Consider the following 26,426-nt stretch of genomic DNA (forward strand, 5'->3'; position numbering starts at 1 on the left):
TGTTTTACTAACAATGCATTTCACTGAGAGGGGATTCAAAGTGAAGGTGTATTTTACTGAGAAATCACTTTACTGATAGGCATTTCATATTGCAGGTGTGTTTTACTGAAATGGAAATCAAACTGGTGGTATGTTTTACTGAGAATATATTTTACTAAGAGGAAGACAACAACGAAGGTGCGTCTTACTGAGTGGGGATTCACATTGAATTTGTGTTTTACTGAGAGGGGATTCACACTGAAGGTGTGTTTTACTGAGAGAGGATTCACACTGACGGTGTGTTTTACTGAGAAAGGATTCACACTGAAGGTGTCCTTTACTGAGGGGGATTCACACTGAAGGTGTGTTTTACTGAGAAGGAATTCACACTGAAGGTGTGCTTTACTGAGAGGGGATTCACACTGAAGGTGTATTTCAGTAAGAGGGGATTCACACTAAAGTTAGTTTTACTGACAGTGAATTCATACTGACGTGTGTTTTACTGAGAAGACATGAATTCTAAAGGAGTATTTTACTGAGAATGCATGTCAGTGAGAGGGGATTCACATTGCAGGTGTGTTTTACTGATGTGGAATTCAAACTGAAGGTGTGTTTTATTGAGAATGCATTTTACTGAGAGGGAATTTACAATGAAGGTGCATCTAACTGAGTGGGAATTCACATTGAAGTTGTGTTTTACTAAGAGGGGATTCACACTGAAGGTGTGTTTTACTGAGAGGGGATTCACACTGAGGGTGAGTTTTATTGAGTGGGGATTCACACTGAAGGTGTGTTTAACTGAAAAGGGATTCACACTGAAGGTGAGTTTTACTGAGAGGGGATTCACACCGAAGGTGGGTTTTACTGATAAGTAATTCACACTGAAGGTCTATTTTCCTGAGAATGCATTTTACTGAGAGGGGATTCACAGTGAAGTTGTGTTTTACTGAGAGGGGATTCACACTGAGGGTGAGTTTTATTGAGTGGGGATTCACACTGAAAGTGTGTTTTACTGAGAAGGGATTCACACTGAAATTGAGTTTTACTGAGAGGGGATTCACACTGAAGGTGAGTTTTACTCAGAGGGAATTCACACTGAAGGTGTGTTTTACTGAGAGGGGATTCACACCGAAGGTGGGTTTTACTGAGAAGGTATTCACACTGACAGTGTGTTTTACAGAGAGGAAATTCACACTGAAGGTGTGTTTTACTAACAATGCATTTCACTGAGAGGGGATTCAAAGTGAAGGTGTATTTTACTGAGAAATCACTTTACTGATAGGCGATTCACATTGCAGGTGTGTTTTACTGAAATGGAAATCAAACTGGTGGTGTGTTTTACTGAGAATATATTTTACTAAGAGGGAGACAACAACGAAGGTGCGTCTTACTGAGTGGGGATTCACATTGAATTTGTGTTTTACTGAGAGGGGATTCACACTGAAGGTGTGTTTTACTGAGAGAGGATTCACACTGACGGTGTGTTTTTACTGAGAGAGGATTCACACTGAAGGTGTGTTTTACTGATAAGTAATTCACACTGAAGGTCTATTTTCCTGAGAATGCATTTCACTTAGAGGGGATTCACAGTGAAGTTGTGTTTTACTGAGAGGGGATTCACACTGAGGATGAGTTTTATTGAGTGGGGATTCACACTGAAGGTGTGTTTTGCTGAAAAGGGATTCACACTGAAGGTGAGTTTTACTGAGAGGGGATTCACACCGAAGGTGGGTTTTACTGAGAGGGGATTCACACTGAAGTTGTGTTTTACTGAGAGGGGATTCACACTGAGGGTGAGCTTTATTGAGTGGGGATCCACACTGAAGGTGTGTTTTACTGAGAAGGGATTCACACTGAAGGTGAGTTTTACTGAGAGGGGATTCACACCGAAGGTGGGTTTTACTGAGAGGGTATTCACACTGACAGTGTGTTTTACAGAGAGGAAATTCACACTGAAGGTGTGTTTTACTAACAATGCATTTCACTGAGAGGGGATTCAAAGTGAAGGTGTATTTTACTGAGAAATCACTTTACTGATAGGCATTTCATATTGCAGGTGTGTTTTACTGAAATGGAAATCAAACTGGTGGTATGTTTTACTGAGAATATATTTTACTAAGAGGGAGACAACAACGAAGGTGCGTCTTACTGAGTGGGGATTCACATTGAATTTGTGTTTTACTGAGAGGGGATTCACACTGAAGGTGTGTTTTACTGAGAGAGGATTCACACTGACGGTGTGTTTTACTGAGAAAGGATTCACACTGAAGGTGTCCTATACTGAGGGGGATTCACACTGAAGGTGTGTTTTACTGAGAAGGAATTCACACTGAAGGTGTGCTTTACTGAGAGGGGATTCACACTGAAGGTGTATTTCAGTAAGAGGGGATTCACACTAAAGGTAGTTTTACTGACAGTGAATTCATACTGACGTGTGTTTTACTGAGAAGACATGAATTCTAAAGGAGTATTTTCCTGAGAAGGCATGTCAGTGAGAGGGGATTCACATTGCAGGTGTGTTTTACTGATGTGGAATTCAAACTGAAGGTGTGTTTTATTGAGAATGCATTTTACTGAGAGGGAATTTACAATGAAGGTGCATCTAACTGAGTGGGGATTCACATTGAAGTTGTGTTTTACTAAGAGGGGATTCACACTGAAGGTGTGTTTTACTGAGAGGGGATTCACACTGAGGGTGTGTTTTACTGATAAGTAATTCACACTGAAGGTCTATTTTCCTGAGAATGCATTTTACTGAGAGGGGATTCACAGTGAAGTTGTGTTTTACAGAGAGGAAATTCACACTGAAGTTGTGTCTTACTGATAAGTAATTCACACTGAAGGTCTATTTTCCTGAGAATGCATTTTACTGAGTGGTGATTCACACTGAAGGTGTGTTTTACTGACAAGGGATTCACACTGAAAGTGAGTTTTACTGAGAGGGGATTCACACTGAAGGTGAGTTTTACTGAGAGGGGATTCACACTGAAGGTGGGTTTTACTGAGAGGGGATTCACACTGAAGGTGTGTTTTACTGAGAGGGGATTCACACTGAAGGTGAGTTTTACTGAGAGGGTATTCACACTGACAGTGTGTTTTACAGAGAGGAAATTCACACTGAAGGTGTGTTTTACTAACAATGCATTTCACTGAGAGGGGATTCAAAGTGAAGGTGTATTTTACTGAGAAATCACTTTGATAGGCGTTTCACATTGCAGGTGTGTTTTACTGAAATGGAAATCAAACTGGTGGTGTGTTTTACTGAGAATACATTTTACTGAGAGGGAGACAACAACGAAGGTGCATCTTCCTGAGTGGGGATTCACATTGAATTTGTGTTTTACTGAGAGGGGATTCACACTGAAGGTGTGTTTTACTGAGAGAGGATTCACACTGACGGTGTGTTTTACTGAGAAGGGATTCACTCTGAAGGTGTGTTTTACTGAGAAAGGATTCACACTGAAGCTGTGTTTTACTGAGGGGGATTCACACTGAAGGTGTGTTTTACTGAGAAGGAATTCACACTGAAGGTGTGTTTTACTGAGAGGGGATTCACACTGAAGGTGTATTTCAGTAAGAGGGGATTCACACTAAAGGTAGTTTTACTGACAGTGAATTCATACTGGTGTGTTTTACTGAGAAGACATGAATTCTATAGGAGTATTTTACTGAGAATGCATGTCAGTGAGAGGGGATTCACATTGCAGGTGTGTTTTACTGATGTGGAATTCAAACTGAAGGTGTGTTTTATAGAGAATGCATTTTACTGAGAGGGAATTTACAATGAAGGTGCATCTAACTGAGTGGGGATTCAAATTGAAGTTGTGTTTTACTAAGAGGGGATTCAAACTGAAGGTGTGTTTTACTGAGAGGGGATTCACACTGAAGGTGTGTTTTACTGATAAGTAATTCACACTGAAGGTCTATTTTCCTGAGAATGCATTTTACTGAGTGGGGATTCACACTGAAGGTGTGTTTTACTGACAAGGGATTCACACTGAAAGTGAGTTTTACTGAGAGGGGATTCACACTGAAGGTGAGTTTTACTGAGAGGGGATTCACACTGAAGGTGTGTTTTACTGATAAGTAATTCACACTGAAGGTCTATTTTCCTGAGAATGCATTTTACTGAGAGGGGATTCACAGTGAAGTTGTGTTTTACAGAGAGGAAATTCACACTGAAGTTGTTTCTTACTGAAAAGTAATTCACACTGAAGGTCTATTTTCCTCAGAATGCATTTTATTGAGAGGGGATTCACACTGAAGGTGTGTTTTACTGACAAGGGATTCACACTGAAAGTGAGTTTTTCTGAGAGGGGATTCACACTGAAGGTGAGTTTTACTGAGAGGGGATTCACACTGAAGGTGGGTTTTACTGAGAGGGGATTCACACTGAAGGTGTGTTTTACTGAGAGGGGAATCACACTGAAGGTGAGTTTTACTGAGAGGGTATTCACACTGACGGTGTGTTTTACAGAGAGGAAATTCACACTGAAGGTGTGTTTTACTAACAATGCATTTCACTGAGAGGGGATTCAAAGTGAAGGTGTATTTTACTGAGAAATCACTTTGATAGGCGTTTCACATTGCAGGTGTGTTTTACTGAAATGGAAATCAAACTGGTGGTGTGTTTTACTGAGAATACATTTTACTGAGAGGGAGACAACAAGGAAGGTGCATCTTACAGAGTGGGGATTCACATTGAATTTGTGTTTTACTGAGAGGGCATTCACACTGAAGGTGTGTTTTACTGATAAGTAATTCACACTGAAGGTCTATTTTCCTGAGAATGCATTTTAGTGAGAGGGGATTCACATTGAAGGTGAGTTCTACTGAGAGGAGATTCACACTGAAGATGTGTTTTACAGAGAGGAAATTCACACTGAAGTTGTGTTTTACTAAGAATGCATTTTACTGAAAGGGGATTCAACGTGAAGGTGTATTTTACTGAGAAATCATTTTACTGATAGGGGTTTCACATTGCAGGTGTGTTTACTGAAGTGGAATTCAAACTGAAGGTGTGTTTTACTGAGAATGCATTTTACTGAGAGGGGATTCACACTGAAAGTGAGTTTTACTGAGAGGGGATTCACACTGAAGGTGAGTTTTACTGAGAGGGGATTCACACTGAAGGTGAGTTTTACTGAGAGGGGATTCACACTGAAGGTGTGTTTTACTGAGAGGGGATTCACACTGAAGGTGAATTTTACAGAGAGGGTATTCACACTGACAGTGTGTTTTACAGAGAGGAAATTCACACTGAAGGTGTGTTTTACTAACAATGCAGTTCACAAAGAGGGGATTCACACTAAAGGTAGTTTTACTGACAGGGAATTCATACTGACGTGTGTTTTACTGAGAAGACATAAATACTAAAGGAGTATTTTACCGAGAATGCATGTCAGTGAGAGGGGATTCACATTGCAGGTGTGTTTTACTGAAGTGGAATTCAATCTGAAGGTGTGTTTCACTGAGAATGCATTTTTCTGATAAGGAATTTACAATGAAGGTGCACATAAATGAGTGGGGATTCACACTGAAGTTGTGTTTTACTGAGAGGGAATTTACAATGAAGGTGCATCTAACTGAGTGGGGATTCAAATTGAAGTTGTGTTTTACTAAGAGGGGATTCAAACTGAAGGTGTGTTTTACTGAGAGGGGATTCACACTGAAGGTGTGTTTTACTGATAAGTAATTCACACTGAAGGTCTATTTTCCTGAGAATGCATTTTACTGAGTGGGGATTCACACTGAAGGTGTGTTTTACTGACAAGGGATTCACACTGAAAGTGAGTTTTACTGAGAGGGGATTCACACTGAAGGTGAGTTTTACTGAGAGGGGATTCACACTGAAGGTGTGTTTTACTGATAAGTAATTCACACTGAAGGTCTATTTTCCTGAGAATGCATTTTACTGAGAGGGGATTCACAGTGAAGTTGTGTTTTACAGAGAGGAAATTCACACTGAAGTTGTGTCTTACTGAAAAGTAATTCACACTGAAGGTCTATTTTCCTCAGAATGCATTTTATTGAGAGGGGATTCACACTGAAGGTGTGTTTTACTGACAAGGGATTCACACTGAAAGTGAGTTTTTCTGAGAGGGGATTCACACTGAAGGTGAGTTTTACTGAGAGGGGATTCACACTGAAGGTGGGTTTTACTGAGAGGGGATTCACACTGAAGGTGTGTTTTACTGAGAGGGGAATCACACTGAAGGTGAGTTTTACTGAGAGGGTATTCACACTGACGGTGTGTTTTACAGAGAGGAAATTCACACTGAAGGTGTGTTTTACTAACAATGCATTTCACTGAGAGGGGATTCAAAGTGAAGGTGTATTTTACTGAGAAATCACTTTGATAGGCGTTTCACATTGCAGGTGTGTTTTACTGAAATGGAAATCAAACTGGTGGTGTGTTTTACTGAGAATACATTTTACTGAGAGGGAGACAACAAGGAAGGTGCATCTTACAGAGTGGGGATTCACATTGAATTTGTGTTTTACTGAGAGGGCATTCACACTGAAGGTGTGTTTTACTGATAAGTAATTCACACTGAAGGTCTATTTTCCTGAGAATGCATTTTAGTGAGAGGGGATTCACATTGAAGGTGAGTTCTACTGAGAGGAGATTCACACTGAAGATGTGTTTTACAGAGAGGAAATTCACACTGAAGTTGTGTTTTACTAAGAATGCATTTTACTGAAAGGGGATTCAACGTGAAGGTGTATTTTACTGAGAAATCATTTTACTGATAGGGGTTTCACATTGCAGGTGTGTTTACTGAAGTGGAATTCAAACTGAAGGTGTGTTTTACTGAGAATGCATTTTACTGAGAGGGGATTCACACTGAAAGTGAGTTTTACTGAGAGGGGATTCACACTGAAGGTGAGTTTTACTGAGAGGGGATTCACACTGAAGGTGAGTTTTACTGAGAGGGGATTCACACTGAAGGTGTGTTTTACTGAGAGGGGATTCACACTGAAGGTGAATTTTACAGAGAGGGTATTCACACTGACAGTGTGTTTTACAGAGAGGAAATTCACACTGAAGGTGTGTTTTACTAACAATGCAGTTCACAAAGAGGGGATTCACACTAAAGGTAGTTTTACTGACAGGGAATTCATACTGACGTGTGTTTTACTGAGAAGACATAAATACTAAAGGAGTATTTTACCGAGAATGCATGTCAGTGAGAGGGGATTCACATTGCAGGTGTGTTTTACTGAAGTGGAATTCAATCTGAAGGTGTGTTTCACTGAGAATGCATTTTTCTGATAAGGAATTTACAATGAAGGTGCACATAAATGAGTGGGGATTCACACTGAAGTTGTGTTTTACTGAGAGGGAATTTACAATGAAGGTGCATCTAACTGAGTGGGGATTCAAATTGAAGTTGTGTTTTACTAAGAGGGGATTCAAACTGAAGGTGTGTTTTACTGAGAGGGGATTCACACTGAAGGTGTGTTTTACTGATAAGTAATTCACACTGAAGGTCTATTTTCCTGAGAATGCATTTTACTGAGTGGGGATTCACACTGAAGGTGTGTTTTACTGACAAGGGATTCACACTGAAAGTGAGTTTTACTGAGAGGGGATTCACACTGAAGGTGAGTTTTACTGAGAGGGGATTCACACTGAAGGTGTGTTTTACTGATAAGTAATTCACACTGAAGGTCTATTTTCCTGAGAATGCATTTTACTGAGAGGGGATTCACAGTGAAGTTGTGTTTTACAGAGAGGAAATTCACACTGAAGTTGTGTCTTACTGAAAAGTAATTCACACTGAAGGTCTATTTTCCTCAGAATGCATTTTATTGAGAGGGGATTCACACTGAAGGTGTGTTTTACTGACAAGGGATTCACACTGAAAGTGAGTTTTTCTGAGAGGGGATTCACACTGAAGGTGAGTTTTACTGAGAGGGGATTCACACTGAAGGTGGGTTTTACTGAGAGGGGATTCACACTGAAGGTGTGTTTTACTGAGAGGGGAATCACACTGAAGGTGAGTTTTACTGAGAGGGTATTCACACTGACGGTGTGTTTTACAGAGAGGAAATTCACACTGAAGGTGTGTTTTACTAACAATGCATTTCACTGAGAGGGGATTCAAAGTGAAGGTGTATTTTACTGAGAAATCACTTTGATAGGCGTTTCACATTGCAGGTGTGTTTTACTGAAATGGAAATCAAACTGGTGGTGTGTTTTACTGAGAATACATTTTACTGAGAGGGAGACAACAAGGAAGGTGCATCTTACAGAGTGGGGATTCACATTGAATTTGTGTTTTACTGAGAGGGCATTCACACTGAAGGTGTGTTTTACTGATAAGTAATTCACACTGAAGGTCTATTTTCCTGAGAATGCATTTTAGTGAGAGGGGATTCACATTGAAGGTGAGTTCTACTGAGAGGAGATTCACACTGAAGATGTGTTTTACAGAGAGGAAATTCACACTGAAGTTGTGTTTTACTAAGAATGCATTTTACTGAAAGGGGATTCAACGTGAAGGTGTATTTTACTGAGAAATCATTTTACTGATAGGGGTTTCACATTGCAGGTGTGTTTACTGAAGTGGAATTCAAACTGAAGGTGTGTTTTACTGAGAATGCATTTTACTGAGAGGGGATTCACACTGAAAGTGAGTTTTACTGAGAGGGGATTCACACTGAAGGTGAGTTTTACTGAGAGGGGATTCACACTGAAGGTGAGTTTTACTGAGAGGGGATTCACACTGAAGGTGTGTTTTACTGAGAGGGGATTCACACTGAAGGTGAATTTTACAGAGAGGGTATTCACACTGACAGTGTGTTTTACAGAGAGGAAATTCACACTGAAGGTGTGTTTTACTAACAATGCAGTTCACAAAGAGGGGATTCACACTAAAGGTAGTTTTACTGACAGGGAATTCATACTGACGTGTGTTTTACTGAGAAGACATAAATACTAAAGGAGTATTTTACCGAGAATGCATGTCAGTGAGAGGGGATTCACATTGCAGGTGTGTTTTACTGAAGTGGAATTCAATCTGAAGGTGTGTTTCACTGAGAATGCATTTTTCTGATAAGGAATTTACAATGAAGGTGCACATAAATGAGTGGGGATTCACACTGAAGTTGTGTTTTACTGAGAGGGAATTTACAATGAAGGTGCATCTAACTGAGTGGGGATTCAAATTGAAGTTGTGTTTTACTAAGAGGGGATTCAAACTGAAGGTGTGTTTTACTGAGAGGGGATTCACACTGAAGGTGTGTTTTACTGATAAGTAATTCACACTGAAGGTCTATTTTCCTGAGAATGCATTTTACTGAGTGGGGATTCACACTGAAGGTGTGTTTTACTGACAAGGGATTCACACTGAAAGTGAGTTTTACTGAGAGGGGATTCACACTGAAGGTGAGTTTTACTGAGAGGGGATTCACACTGAAGGTGTGTTTTACTGATAAGTAATTCACACTGAAGGTCTATTTTCCTGAGAATGCATTTTACTGAGAGGGGATTCACAGTGAAGTTGTGTTTTACAGAGAGGAAATTCACACTGAAGTTGTGTCTTACTGAAAAGTAATTCACACTGAAGGTCTATTTTCCTCAGAATGCATTTTATTGAGAGGGGATTCACACTGAAGGTGTGTTTTACTGACAAGGGATTCACACTGAAAGTGAGTTTTTCTGAGAGGGGATTCACACTGAAGGTGAGTTTTACTGAGAGGGGATTCACACTGAAGGTGGGTTTTACTGAGAGGGGATTCACACTGAAGGTGTGTTTTACTGAGAGGGGAATCACACTGAAGGTGAGTTTTACTGAGAGGGTATTCACACTGACGGTGTGTTTTACAGAGAGGAAATTCACACTGAAGGTGTGTTTTACTAACAATGCATTTCACTGAGAGGGGATTCAAAGTGAAGGTGTATTTTACTGAGAAATCACTTTGATAGGCGTTTCACATTGCAGGTGTGTTTTACTGAAATGGAAATCAAACTGGTGGTGTGTTTTACTGAGAATACATTTTACTGAGAGGGAGACAACAAGGAAGGTGCATCTTACAGAGTGGGGATTCACATTGAATTTGTGTTTTACTGAGAGGGCATTCACACTGAAGGTGTGTTTTACTGATAAGTAATTCACACTGAAGGTCTATTTTCCTGAGAATGCATTTTAGTGAGAGGGGATTCACATTGAAGGTGAGTTCTACTGAGAGGAGATTCACACTGAAGATGTGTTTTACAGAGAGGAAATTCACACTGAAGTTGTGTTTTACTAAGAATGCATTTTACTGAAAGGGGATTCAACGTGAAGGTGTATTTTACTGAGAAATCATTTTACTGATAGGGGTTTCACATTGCAGGTGTGTTTACTGAAGTGGAATTCAAACTGAAGGTGTGTTTTACTGAGAATGCATTTTACTGAGAGGGGATTCACACTGAAAGTGAGTTTTACTGAGAGGGGATTCACACTGAAGGTGAGTTTTACTGAGAGGGGATTCACACTGAAGGTGAGTTTTACTGAGAGGGGATTCACACTGAAGGTGTGTTTTACTGAGAGGGGATTCACACTGAAGGTGAATTTTACAGAGAGGGTATTCACACTGACAGTGTGTTTTACAGAGAGGAAATTCACACTGAAGGTGTGTTTTACTAACAATGCAGTTCACAAAGAGGGGATTCACACTAAAGGTAGTTTTACTGACAGGGAATTCATACTGACGTGTGTTTTACTGAGAAGACATAAATACTAAAGGAGTATTTTACCGAGAATGCATGTCAGTGAGAGGGGATTCACATTGCAGGTGTGTTTTACTGAAGTGGAATTCAATCTGAAGGTGTGTTTCACTGAGAATGCATTTTTCTGATAAGGAATTTACAATGAAGGTGCACATAAATGAGTGGGGATTCACACTGAAGTTGTGTTTTACTGAGAGGGAATTTACAATGAAGGTGCATCTAACTGAGTGGGGATTCAAATTGTTGTGTTTTACTGAGAGGGGATTCACACTGAAGGTCTATTTTCATGAGAATACATTTCACTGTGAGGAGATTCACACTGAAGTTGTGTTTTACTGAGAGGGGATTCACACTGAAGGTGTGTTTTACTGAGAGGGGATTCACATTGTTGTGTTTTACTGAGAGGGGATTCACACTGAAGGTGTGTTTTACTGATAAGTAATTCACACTGAAGGTCTATTTTCATGAGAATGCATTTCACTGAGAGGAGATTCACAGTGAAGTTGTGTTTTACTGAGAGGGGATTCACACTGAAGTTGTGTTTTACTGAGAGGGAATTCACACTGAAGGTGTATTTCACTAAGAGGGGATTCACACTAAAGGTAGTTTTACTGACAGACAATTCATGCTGACGTGTGTTTTACTGAGAAGACATAAATACTAAAGGAGTATTTTACCGAGAATGCATGTCAGTGAGAGGGGATTCACATTGCAGGTGTGTTTTTCTGAAGTGGAATTCAATCTGAAGGTGTGTTTCACTGACAATGAATTTTACTGATAGGGAATTTACAATGAAGGTGCACATAAATGAGTGGGGATTCACACTGAAGTTGTGTTTTACTGAGAGGGGATTCACACTGAAGGTGTGTTTTACTGAGAGGGGATTCACATTGTTGTGTTTTACTGAGAGGGGATTCACACTGAAGGTGTGTTTTACTGATAAGTAATTCACACTGAAGGTCTATTTTCCTGAGAATGCATTTCACTGAGAGGGGATTCTCAGTGAAGTTGTGTTTTACTGAGAGGGGATTCACACTGAAGGTGTGTTTCACTGAGAGGGGATTCACATTGTTGTGTTTTACTGAGAGGGGATTCACACTGAAGGTGTGTTTTACTGATTAGTAATTCTCACTGAAGGTCTATTTTCCTGAGAATGCATTTTAGTGAGAGGGGATTCACACTGAAGGTGCGCTCTGCTGAGAGGGGATTCACACTGAAGTTGTGTTTTACTAAGAATGCATTTTACTGAAAGGGGATTCAAAGTGAAGGTGTATTTTACTGAGAAATCATTTTACTGATAGGGGTTTCACATTGCAGGTGTGTTTTACTGAAGTGGAATTCAAACTGAATGTGTGTTTTACTGAGAATGCATTTTACTGAGAGGGGATTCACACTGAAGTTGTCTTTTACTAAGAATGCATTTGACTGAAAGGGGATTCAAAGTGAAGGTGTATTTTACTGAGAAATCATTTTACTGATAGGGGTTTCACATTGCAGGTGTGTTTTACTGAAGTGGAATTCAAACTGAAGGTGTGTTTTACTGAGAATGCATTTTACTGAGAGGGGATTCACACTGAAAGTGAGTATTACTGAGAGGGGATTCACACTGAAGGTGAGTTTTACTGAGAGGGGATTCACACTGAAGGCGTGTTTTACTGAGAGGGGATTCACACTGAAGGTGTGTTTTACAGAGAGGAAATTCACACTTAAGGTGTATTTTACTGAGAGGGGATTCACACTGAAGTTGTGCTTTACTAAGAATGCATTTTACTGAGAGGGGATTCAAAGTGAAGGTATATTTTACTGAGAAATCTTTTTACTGATAGGGGTTTCAAATTGCAGCTGTGTTTTACTGAAATAGAAATCAAACTGGTCGTGTGTTTCACTGAGAATACATTTTACTGAGAGGGAGTTAACAACGAAGGTGCATCTAACTGAGAGGGGATTCACATTGAAGGTGTGTTTTACTGATAAGTAATTAACGCTGAAGGTCTATTTTACTGAGAATGCATGTCAGTGAAAGAGGATTCACAGTGAATGTGTGTTTTACTGAGAGGGGATTCACACTGAAGGTGTGTTTTACTGAGAGGGGACTCACAGTGAAGGTGTGTGTTACAGATAAGTAATTCACACTGAAGGTCTATTTTCCTGAGAATGCATTTTAGTCAGAGGGGATTCACACTGAAGGTGAGTTTTACTGAGAGGGATCTCATACTGAAGGTGAGTTTTACTGAGAGAGGATTCACACTGAATGTGCATTTTACTGAGAGAGGATTCACACTGACGGTGTGTTTTACTGAGAGAGGATTCACATTGAAGGTGTGTTTTACTGAGAAAGGATTCACACTGAAGGTGTGTTTTACTGAGGGGGATTCACACCGAAGGTGTGTTTTACTGAGAAGGATTTCACACTGAAGGTGTGTTTTACTGAGAGGGGATTCACACTGAAGGTGTATTTCAGTAAGAGGGGATTCACACTAAAGTTAGTTTTACTGACAGTGAATTCATACAGACGTGTGTTTTACTGAGAAGACATGAATTCTAAAGGAGTATTTTCCTGAGAATGCATGTCAGTGAGAGGGGATTCACATTGCAGGTGTGTTTTACTGAAGTGGAATTCAAACTGAAGGTGTGTTTTATTGAGAATGCATTTTACTGAGCGGGAAATTACAATGAAGGTGCATCTAACTGAGTGGGGATTCACATTGAAGTTGTGTTTTACTGAGAGGGGATTCACATTGTTGTGTTTTACTGAGAGGGGATTCACACTGAAGGTGTGTTTTACTGATAAGTAATTCACACTGAAGGTCTATTTTCCTGAAAATGCATTTCACTGAGAGGGGATTCACAGTGAAGTTGTGTTTTACTGAGAGGGGATTCACACTGAAGTTGTGTTTTACTGAGAGGGGATTCAAACTGAAGGGATATTTCACTAAGAGGGGATTCACACTAAAGGTAGTTTTACTGACAGGCAATTCATACTGACGTGTGTTTTACTGAGAAGACATAAATACTAAAGGAGTATTTTACCGAGAATGCATGTCAGTGAGAGGGGATTCACATTGCAGGTGTGTTTTACTGAAGTGGAATTCAATCTGAAGGTGTGTTTCACTGAGAATGCATTTTACTGATAGGGAATTTACAATGAAGGTGCACATAAATGAGTGGGGATTCACACTGAAGTTGTGTTTTACTGAGAGGGGATTCACACTGAAGGTGTGTTTTACTGAGAGGGGATTCACATTGAATTTGTGTTTTACTGAGAAGGGATTCACACTGAAGGTGTGTTTTACTGAGAGGGGATTCACACTGAAGGTGTATTTCACTAAGAGGGGATTCACACTAAAGGTAGTTTTACTGACAGGGAATTCATACTGAAGGTGTGTTTTCTGATAAGTAATTCACACTGAAGGTCTATTTTCATGAGAATGCATTTCACTGAGAGGAGATTCACAGTGAAGTTGTGTTTTACTGAGAGGGGATTCACACTGAAGTTGTGTTTTACTGAGAGGGGATTCACACTGAAGGTGTGTTTTCTGATAAGTAATTCACACTGAAGGTCTATTTTCATGAGAATGCATTTCACTGAGAGGAGATTCACAGTGAAGTTGTGTTTTACTGAGAGGGGATTCACACTGAAGTTGTGTTTTACTGAGAGGGGATTCACACTGAGGGTGAGTTTTATTGAGTGGGGATTCACAATGAAGGTTTGTTTTACTGAGAGGGGATTCACACTGAAGGTGTGTTTCACTGAGAGGGGATTCACATTGTTGTGTTTTACTGAGAGGGGATTCACACTGAAGGTGTATTTTACTGATAAGTAATTCTCACTGAAGGTCTATTTTCCTGAGAATGCATTTCACTGAGAGGGGTTTCACAGTGAAGTTGTGTTTTACTGAGAGGGGATTCACACTGAAGGTGTGTTTTACTGAGAGGGGATTCACACTGAAGGTGTGTTTTACTGATAAGTAATTCACACTGAAGGTCTATTTTCCTGAGAATGCATTTTAGTGAGAGGGGATTCACACTGAAGGTGAGTTCTACTGAGAGGGGATTCACACTGAAGTTGTGTTTTACTAAGAATGCATTTTACTGAGAGGGGATTCAAAGTGAAGGTATATTTTACTGAGAAATATTTTTACTGATAGGGGTTTCAAATTGCAGCTGTGTTTTACTGAAATAGAAATCAAACTGGTGGTGTGTTTCACTGAGAATACATTTTACTGAGAGGGAGTTAACAACGAAGGTGCATCTAACTGAGAGGGGATTCACATTGAAGGTGTGTTTTACTGATAAGTAATTAACGCTGAAGGTCTATTTTACTGAGAATGCATGTCAGTGAAAGAGGATTCACAGTGAATGTGTGTTTTACTGAGAGGGGATTCACACTGAAGGTGTGTTTTACTGAGAGGGGACTCACAGTGAAGGTGTGTGTTACAGATAAGTAATTCACACTGAAGGTCTATTTTCCTGAGAATGCATTTTAGTCAGAGGGGATTCACACTGAAGGTGAGTTTTACTGAGAGGGGATTCACACTGAATGTGCATTTTACTGAGAGAGGATTCACACTGACGGTGTGTTTTACTGAGAGAGGATTCACATTGAAGGTGTGTTTTACTGAGAAAGGATTCACACTGAAGGTGTGTTTTACTGAGGGGGATTCACACCGAAGGTGTGTTTTACTGAGAAGGAATTCACACTGAAGGTGTGTTTTACTGAGAGGGGATTCACACTGAAGGTGTGTTTTACTGATTAGTAATTCTCACTGAAGGTCTATTTTCCTGAGAATGCATTTTAGTGAGAGGGGATTCACACTGAAGGTGAGTTCTACTGAGAGGGGATTCACACTGAAGTTGTGTTTTACTAAGAATGCATTTTACTGAAAGGGGATTCAAAGTGAAGGTGTATTTTACTGAGAAATCATTTTACTGATAGGGGTTTCACATTGCAGGTGTGTTTTACTGAAGTGGAATTCAAACTGAATGTGTGTTTTACTGAGAATGCATTTTACTGAGAGGGGATTCACACTGAAGTTGTCTTTTACTAAGAATGCATTTGACTGAAAGGGGATTCAAAGTGAAGGTGTATTTTACTGAGAAATCATTTTACTGATAGGGGTTTCACATTGCAGGTGTGTTTTACTGAAGTGGAATTCAAACTGAAGGTGTGTTTTACTGAGAATGCATTTTACTGAGAGGGGATTCACACTGAAAGTGAGTATTACTGAGAGGGGATTCACACTGAAGGTGAGTTTTACTGAGAGGGGATTCACACTGAAGGTGAGTTTTACTGAGAGGGGATTCACACTGAAGGCGTGTTTTACTGAGAGGGGATTCACACTGAAGGTGTGTTTTACAGAGAGGAAATTCACACTTAAGGTGTATTTTACTGAGAGGGGATTCACACTGAAGTTGTGTTTTACTAAGAATGCATTTTACTGAGAGGGGATTCAAAGTGAAGGTATATTTTACTGAGAAATCTTTTTACTGATAGGGGTTTCAAATTGCAGCTGTGTTTTACTGAAATAGAAATCAAACTGGTCGTGTGTTTCACTGAGAATACATTTTACTGAGAGGGAGTTAACAACGAAGGTGCATCTAACTGAGAGGGGATTCACATTGAAGGTGTGTTTTACTGATAAGTAATTAACGCTGAAGGTCTATTTTACTGAGAATGCATGTCAGTGAAAGAGGATTCACAGTGAATGTGTGTTTTACTGAGAGGGGATTCACACTGAAGGTGTGTTTTACTGAGAGGGGACTCACAGTGAAGGTGTGTGTTACAGATAAGTAATTCACACTGAAGGTCTATTTTCCTGAGAATGCATTTTAGTCAGAGGGGATTCACACTGAAGGTGAGTTTTACTGAGAGGGATCTCATACTGAAGGTGAGTTTTACTGAGAGAGGATTCACACTGAATGTGCATTTTACTGAGAGAGGATTCACACTGACGGTGTGTTTTACTGAGAGAGGATTCACATTGAAGGTGTGTTTTACTGAGAAAGGATTCACACTGAAGGTGTGTTTTACTGAGGGGGATTCACACCGAAGGTGTGTTTTACTGAGAAGGATTTCACACTGAAGGTGTGTTTTACTGAGAGGGGATTCACACTGAAGGTGTATTTCAGTAAGAGGGGATTCACACTAAAGTTAGTTTTACTGACAGTGAATTCATACAGACGTGTGTTTTACTGAGAAGACATGAATTCTAAAGGAGTATTTTCCTGAGAATGCATGTCAGTGAGAGGGGATTCACATTGCAGGTGTGTTTTACTGAAGTGGAATTCAAACTGAAGGTGTGTTTTATTGAGAATGCATTTTACTGAGAGGGAAATTACAATGAAGGTGCATCTAACTGAGTGGGGATTCACATTGAAGTTGTGTTTTACTGAGAGGGGATTCACATTGTTGTGTTTTACTGAGAGGGGATTCACACTGAAGGTGTGTTTTACTGATAAGTAATTCACACTGAAGGTCTATTTTCCTGAAAATGCATTTCACTGAGAGGGGATTCACAGTGAAGTTGTGTTTTACTGAGAGGGGATTCACACTGAAGTTGTGTTTTACTGAGAGGGGATTCAAACTGAAGGGATATTTCACTAAGAGGGGATTCACACTAAAGGTAGTTTTACTGACAGGCAATTCATACTGACGTGTGTTTTACTGAGAAGACATAAATACTAAAGGAGTATTTTACCGAGAATGCATGTCAGTGAGAGGGGATTCACATTGCAGGTGTGTTTTACTGAAGTGGAATTCAATCTGAAGGTGTGTTTCACTGAGAATGCATTTTACTGATAGGGAATGTACAATGAAGGTGCACATAAATGAGTGGGGATTCACACTGAAGTTGTGTTTTACTGAGAGGGGATTCACACTGAAGGTGTGTTTTACTGAGAGGGGATTCACATTGAATTTGTGTTTTACTGAGAAGGGATTCACACTGAAGGTGTGTTTTACTGAGAGGGGATTCACACTGAAGGTGTATTTCACTAAGAGGGGATTCACACTAAAGGTAGTTTTACTGACAGGGAATTCATACTGAAGGTGTGTTTTCTGATAAGTAATTCACACTGAAGGTCTATTTTCATGAGAATGCATTTCACTGAGAGGAGATTCACAGTGAAGTTGTGTTTTACTGAGAGGGGATTCACACTGAAGTTGTGTTTTACTGAGAGGGGATTCACACTGAAGGTGTGTTTTCTGATAAGTAATTCACACTGAAGGTCTATTTTCATGAGAATGCATTTCACTGAGAGGAGATTCACAGTGAAGTTGTGTTTTACTGAGAGGGGATTCACACTGAAGTTGTGTTTTACTGAGAGGGGATTCACACTGAGGGTGAGTTTTATTGAGTGGGGATTCACAATGAAGGTTTGTTTTACTGAGAGGGAATTCACACTGAAGGTGTGTTTCACTGAGAGGGGATTCACATTGTTGTGTTTTACTGAGAGGGGATTCACACTGAAGGTGTATTTTACTGATAAGTAATTCTCACTGAAGGTCTATTTTCCTGAGAATGCATTTCACTGAGAGGGGTTTCACAGTGAAGTTGTGTTTTACTGAGAGGGGATTCACACTGAAGGTGTGTTTTACTGAGAGGGGATTCACACTGAAGGTGTGTTTTACTGATAAGTAATTCACACTGAAGGTCTATTTTCCTGAGAATGCATTTTAGTGAGAGGGGATTCACACTGAAGGTGAGTTCTACTGAGAGGGGATTCACACTGAAGTTGTGTTTTACTAAGAATGCATTTTACTGAGAGGGGATTCAAAGTGAAGGTATATTTTACTGAGAAATATTTTTACTGATAGGGGTTTCAAATTGCAGCTGTGTTTTACTGAAATAGAAATCAAACTGGTGGTGTGTTTCACTGAGAATACATTTTACTGAGAGGGAGTTAACAACGAAGGTGCATCTAACTGAGAGGGGATTCACATTGAAGGTGTGTTTTACTGATAAGTAATTAACGCTGAAGGTCTATTTTACTGAGAATGCATGTCAGTGAAAGAGGATTCACAGTGAATGTGTGTTTTACTGAGAGGGGATTCACACTGAAGGTGTGTTTTACTGAGAGGGGACTCACAGTGAAGGTGTGTGTTACAGATAAGTAATTCACACTGAAGGTCTATTTTCCTGAGAATGCATTTTAGTCAGAGGGGATTCACACTGAAGGTGAGTTTTACTGAGAGGGGATTCACACTGAATGTGCATTTTACTGAGAGAGGATTCACACTGACGGTGTGTTTTACTGAGAGAGGATTCACATTGAAGGTGTGTTTTACTGAGAAAGGATTCACACTGAAGGTGTGTTTTACTGAGGGGGATTCACACCGAAGGTGTGTTTTACTGAGAAGGAATTCACACTGAAGGTGTGTTTTACTGAGAGGGGATTCACACTGAAGGTGTATTTCAGTAAGAGGGGATTCACACTAAAGTTAGTTTTACTGACAGTGAATTCATACTGACGTGTGTTTTACTGAGAAGACATGAATTCTAAAGGAGTATTTTCCTGAGAATGCATGTCAGTGAGAGGGGATTCACATTGCAGGTGTGTTTTACTGAAGTGGAATTCAAACTGAAGGTGTGTTTTATTGAGAATGCATTTTACTGAGAGGGAAATTACAATGAAGGTGCATCTAACTGAGTGGGGATTCACATTGAAGTTGTGTTTTACTGAGAGGGGATTCACATTGCTGTGTTTTACTGAGAGGGGATTCACACTGAAGGTGTGTTTTACTGATAAGTAATTCACACTGAAGGTCTATTTTCCTGAAAATGCATTTCACTGAGAGGGGATTCACAGTGAAGTTGTGTTTTACTCAGAGGGGATTCACACTGAAGTTGTGTTTTACTGAGAGGGGATTCAAACTGAAGGGATATTTCACTAAGAGGGGATTTACACTAAAGGTAGTTTTACTGACAGGCAATTCATACTGATGTGTGTTTTACTGAGAAGACATAAATACTAAAGGAGTATTTTACCGAGAATGCATGTCAGTGAGAGGGGATTCACATTGCAGGTGTGTTTTACTGAAGTGGAATTCAATCTGAAGGTGTGTTTCACTGAGAATGCATTTTACTGATAGGGAATTTACAATGAAGATGCACATAAATGAGTGGGGATTCACACTGAAGTTGTGTTTTACTGAGAGGGGATTCATACTGAAGGTGTGTTTTACTGATAGGGGATTCACGCTGTTGTGTTTTGCTGAGAGGGGATTCACACTGAAGGTGTGTTTTACTGAGAGGGGATTCACACTGAAGGTGTGTTTTACTGAGAAGGGATTCACACTGAAGGTGTGTTTTACTGAGAGGGGATTCACATTGAATTTGTGTTTTACTGAGAAGGGATTCACACTAAAGGTGTGTTTTACTGAGAGGGGATTCACACTGAAGGTGTATTTCACTAAGAGGGGATTCACACTAAAGGTAGTTTTACTGACAGGGAATTCATACTGACGTGTGTTTTACTGAGAAGACATAAATACTAAAGGAGTATTTTACCGAGAATGCATGTCAGTGAGAGGGGATTCACATTGCAGGTGTGTTTTACTGAAGTGGAATTCAATCTGAAGGTGTGTTTTACTGAGAATGCATTTTACTGATAAGGAATTTACAATGAAGGTGCACATAAATGAGTGGGGATTCACACTGAAGTTGTGTTTTACTGAGAGGGGATTCACACTGAAGGTGTGTTTTACTGAGAGGGGATTCACATTGTTGTGTTTTACTGAGAGGGGATTCACACTGAAGGTGTGTTTTACTGATAAGTAATTCACACTGAAGGTCTATTTTCCTGAGAATGCATTTCACTGAGAGGGGATTCAGAGTGAAGTTGTGTTTTACTCAGAGGGGATTCACACTGAAGTTGTGTTTTACTGAGAGGGGATTCAAACTGAAGGGATATTTCACTAAGAGGGGATTCACACTAAAGGTAGTTTTACTGACAGGGAATTCATACTGACGTGTGTTTTACTGAGAAGACATAAATACTAAAGGAGTATTTTACCGAGAATGCATGTCAGTGAGAGGGGATTCACATTGCAGGTGTGTTTTACTGAAGTGGAATTCAATCTGAAGGTGTGTTTCACTGAGAATGCATTTTACTGATAGGGAATTTACAATGAAGGTGCACATAAATGAGTGGGGATTCACACTGAAGTTGTGTTTTACTGAGAGGGGATTCACACTGAAGGTGTGTTTTACTGAGAGGGGATTCACATTGCTGTGTTTTACTGAGAGGGGATTCACACTGAAGGTGTGTTTTCTGATAAGTAATTCACACTGAAGGTCTATTTTCATGAGAATGCATTTCACTGAGAGGAGATTCACAGTGAAGTTGTGTTTTACTGAGAGGGGATTCACACTGAAGTTGTGTTTTACTGAGAGGGGATTCACACTGAGGGTGAGTTTTATTGAGTGGGGATTCACACTGAAGGTTTGTTTTACTGAGAGGGGATTCACACTGAAGGTGTGTTTCACTGAGAAGGGATTCACATTGTTGTGTTTTACTGAGAGGGGATTCACACTGAAGGTGTATTTTACTGATAAGTAATTCTCACTGAAGGTCTATTTTCCTGAGAATGCATTTCACTGAGAGGGGTTTCACAGTGAAGTTGTGTTTTACTGAGAGGGGATTCACACTGGAAGGTGTGTTTTACTGAGAGGGGATTCACACTGGAAGGTGTGTTTTACTGAGAGGGGATTCACACTGAAGTTTTGTTTTACTAAGAATGCATTTTACTGAAAGGGGATTGAAAGTGAAGGTGTATTTTACTGAGAAATCATTTTACTGATAGAGGTTTCATATTGCAGGTGTGTTTTACTGAAGTGGAATTCAAACTGAATGTGTGTTTTACTGAGAATGCATTTTACTGAGAGGGGATTCACACTGAAGTTGTGTTTTACTAAGAATGCGTTTGACTGAAAGGGGATTCAAAGTGAAGGTGTATTTTACTGAGAAATCATTTTACTGATAGGGGTTTCACATTGCAGGTGTGTTTTACTGAAGTGAAATTCAAACTGAAGGTGTGTTTTACTGAGACTGCATTTTACTGAGAGGGGATTCACACTGAAAGTGAGTTTTACTGAGAGGGGATTCACACTGAAGGTGAGTTTTACTGAGAGGGGATTCACACTGAAGGTGAGTTTTACTGAGAGGGGATTCACACTGAAGGTGTGTTTTACTGAGAGGGGATTCACACTGAAGGTGTGTTTTACAGAGAGGAAATTCACACTGAAGGTGTATTTTACTGAGAAGGGATTCACACTGAAGTTGTGTTTTACTAAGAATGCATTTTACTGAGAGGGGATTCAAAGTGAAGGTATATTTTACTGAGAAATCTTTTTACTGATAGGGGTTTCAAATTGCAGCTGTGTTTTACTGAAATAGAAATCAAACTGGTGGTGTGTTTCACTGAGAATACATTTTACTGAGAGGGGGGTAACAAGGAAGGTGCATCTAACTGAGAGGGGATTCACATTGAAGGTGTGTTTTACTGAGAGGGGATTCACACTGAAGGTGTGTTTTACTGATAAGTAATTAACGCTGAAGGTCTATTTTACTGAGAATGCATTTCACTGAGAGGGGTTTCACAGTGAAGTTGTGTTTTACTGAGAGGGGATTCACACTGAAGGTGTGTTTTACTGAGAGGGGATTCACACTGAAGGTGTGTTTTACTGATAAGTAATTCTCACTGAAGGTCTATTTTCCTGAGAATGCATTTCACTGAGAGGGGTTTCACAGTGAAGTTGTGTTTTACTGAGAGGGGATTCACACTGAAGGTGTGTTTTACTGAGAGGGGATTCACACTGAAGGTGTGTTTTACTGATAAGTAATTCACACTGAAGGTCTATTTTTCTGAGAATGCATTTTAGTGAGAGGGGATTCACACTGAAGGTGAGTTCTACTGAGAGGGGATTCACACTGAAGTTGTGTTTTACTAAGAATGCATTTTACTGAAAGGGGATTCAAAGTGAAGGTGTATTTTACTGAGAAATCATTTTACTGATAGAGGTTTCACATTGCAGGTGTGTTTTACTGAAGTGGAATTCAAACTGAATTTGTGTTTTACTGAGAATGCATTTTACTGAGAGGGGATTCACACTGAAGTTGTGTTTTACTAAGAATGCGTTTGACTGAAAGGGGATTCAAAGTGAAGGTGTATTTTACTGAGAAATCATTTTACTGATAGGGGTTTGAAATTGCAGGTGTGTTTTACTGAAGTGAAATTCAAACTGAAGGTGTGTTTTACTGAGACTGCATTTTACTAAGAGGGGATTCACACTGAAAGTGAGTTTTACTGAGAGGGGATTCACACTGAAGGTGAGTTTTACTGAGAGGGGATTCACACTGAAGGTGAGTTTTACTGAGAGGGGATTCACACTGAAGGTGTGTTTTACTGAGAGGGGATTCACACTGAAGGTGTGTTTTACAGAGAGGAAATTCACACTGAAGGTGTATTTTACTGAGAAGGGATTCACACTGAAGTTGTGTTTTACTAAGAATGCATTTTACTGAGAGGGGATTCAAAGTGAAGGTATATTTTACTGAGAAATCTTTTTACTGATAGGGGTTTCAAATTGCAGCTGTGTTTTACTGAAATAGAAATCAAACTGGTGGTGTGTTTCACTAAGAATACATTTTACTGAGAGGGGGTTAACAAGGAAGGTGCATCTAACTGAGAGGGGATTCACATTGAAGGTGTGTTTTACTGAGAGGGGATTCACACTGAAGGTGTGTTTTACTGAGAGGGGACTCACAGTGAAGGTGTGTGTTACTGAGGGGGATTCACACCGAAGGTGTGTTTTACTGAGAAGGAATTCACACTGAAGGTGTGTTTTACTGAGAGGGGATTCACACTGAAGGTGTATTTCAGTAAGAGGGGATTCACACTAAAGTTAGTTTTACTGACAGTGAATTCATACTGACGTGTGTTTTACTGAGAAGACATGAATTCTAAAGGAGTATTTTCCTGAGAATGCATGTCAGTGAGAGGGGATTCACATTGCAGGTGTGTTTTACTGAAGTGGAATTCAAACTGAAGGTGTGTTTTATTGAGAATGCATTTTACTGAGAGGGAAATTACAATGAAGGTGCATCTAACTGAGTGGGGATTCACATTGAAGTTGTGTTTTACTGAGAGGGGATTCACATTGCTGTGTTTTACTGAGAGGGGATTCACACTGAAGGTGTGTTTTACTGATAAGTAATTCACACTGAAGGTCTATTTTCCTGAAAATGCATTTCACTGAGAGGGGATTCACAGTGAAGTTGTGTTTTACTCAGAGGGGATTCACACTGAAGTTGTGTTTTACTGAGAGGGGATTCAAACTGAAGGGATATTTCACTAAGAGGGGATTCACACTAAAGGTAGTTTTACTGACAGGCAATTCATACTGATGTGTGTTTTACTGAGAAGACATAAATACTAAAGGAGTATTTTACCGAGAATGCATGTCAGTGAGAGGGGATTCACATTGCAGGTGTGTTTTACTGAAGTGGAATTCAATCTGAAGGTGTGTTTCACTGAGAATGCATTTTACTGATAGGGAATTTACAATGAAGATGCACATAAATGAGTGGGGATTCACACTGAAGTTGTGTTTTACTGAGAGGGGATTCATACTGAAGGTGTGTTTTACTGATAGGGGATTCACGCTGTTGTGTTTTGCTGAGAGGGGATTCACACTGAAGGTGTGTTTTACTGAGAGGGGATTCACACTGAAGGTGTGTTTTACTGAGAAGGGATTCACACTGAAGGTGTGTTTTACTGAGAGGGGATTCACATTGAATTTGTGTTTTACTGAGAAGGGATTCACACTAAAGGTGTGTTTTACTGAGAGGGGATTCACACTGAAGGTGTATTTCACTAAGAGGGGATTCACACTAAAGGTAGTTTTACTGACAGGGAATTCATACTGACGTGTGTTTTACTGAGAAGACATAAATACTAAAGGAGTATTTTACCGAGAATGCATGTCAGTGAGAGGGGATTCACATTGCAGGTGTGTTTTACTGAAGTGGAATTCAATCTGAAGGTGTGTTTTACTGAGAATGCATTTTACTGATAAGGAATTTACAATGAAGGTGCACATAAATGAGTGGGGATTCACACTGAAGTTGTGTTTTACTGAGAGGGGATTCACACTGAAGGTGTGTTTTACTGAGAGGGGATTCACATTGTTGTGTTTTACTGAGAGGGGATTCACACTGAAGGTGTGTTTTACTGATAAGTAATTCACACTGAAGGTCTATTTTCCTGAGAATGCATTTCACTGAGAGGGGATTCACAGTGAAGTTGTGTTTTACTCAGAGGGGATTCACACTGAAGTTGTGTTTTACTGAGAGGGGATTCAAACTGAAGGGATATTTCACTAAGAGGGGATTCACACTAAAGGTAGTTTTACTGACAGGGAATTCATACTGACGTGTGTTTTACTGAGAAGACATAAATACTAAAGGAGTATTTTACCGAGAATGCATGTCAGTGAGAGGGGATTCACATTGCAGGTGTGTTTTACTGAAGTGGAATTCAATCTGAAGGTGTGTTTCACTGAGAATGCATTTTACTGATAGGGAATTTACAATGAAGGTGCACATAAATGAGTGGGGATTCACACTGAAGTTGTGTTTTACTGAGAGGGGATTCACACTGAAGGTGTGTTTTACTGAGAGGGGATTCACATTGCTGTGTTTTACTGAGAGGGGATTCACACTGAAGGTGTGTTTTCTGATAAGTAATTCACACTGAAGGTCTATTTTCATGAGAATGCATTTCACTGAGAGGAGATTCACAGTGAAGTTGTGTTTTACTGAGAGGGGATTCACACTGAAGTTGTGTTTTACTGAGAGGGGATTCACACTGAGGGTGAGTTTTATTGAGTGGGGATTCACACTGAAGGTTTGTTTTACTGAGAGGGGATTCACACTGAAGGTGTGTTTCACTGAGAAGGGATTCACATTGTTGTGTTTTACTGAGAGGGGATTCACACTGAAGGTGTATTTTACTGATAAGTAATTCTCACTGAAGGTCTATTTTCCTGAGAATGCATTTCACTGAGAGGGGTTTCACAGTGAAGTTGTGTTTTACTGAGAGGGGATTCACACTGGAAGGTGTGTTTTACTGAGAGGGGATTCACACTGGAAGGTGTGTTTTACTGAGAGGGGATTCACACTGAAGTTTTGTTTTACTAAGAATGCATTTTACTGAAAGGGGATTGAAAGTGAAGGTGTATTTTACTGAGAAATCATTTTACTGATAGAGGTTTCATATTGCAGGTGTGTTTTACTGAAGTGGAATTCAAACTGAATGTGTGTTTTACTGAGAATGCATTTTACTGAGAGGGGATTCACACTGAAGTTGTGTTTTACTAAGAATGCGTTTGACTGAAAGGGGATTCAAAGTGAAGGTGTATTTTACTGAGAAATCATTTTACTGATAGGGGTTTCACATTGCAGGTGTGTTTTACTGAAGTGAAATTCAAACTGAAGGTGTGTTTTACTGAGACTGCATTTTACTGAGAGGGGATTCACACTGAAAGTGAGTTTTACTGAGAGGGGATTCACACTGAAGGTGAGTTTTACTGAGAGGGGATTCACACTGAAGGTGAGTTTTACTGAGAGGGGATTCACACTGAAGGTGTGTTTTACTGAGAGGGGATTCACACTGAAGGTGTGTTTTACAGAGAGGAAATTCACACTGAAGGTGTATTTTACTGAG

This window comes from Mobula birostris, chromosome 8 (genome assembly GCF_030028105.1).
Source record: "Mobula birostris isolate sMobBir1 chromosome 8, sMobBir1.hap1, whole genome shotgun sequence".
NCBI classification, from domain to species: Eukaryota; Metazoa; Chordata; class Chondrichthyes; order Myliobatiformes; family Myliobatidae; genus Mobula; species Mobula birostris.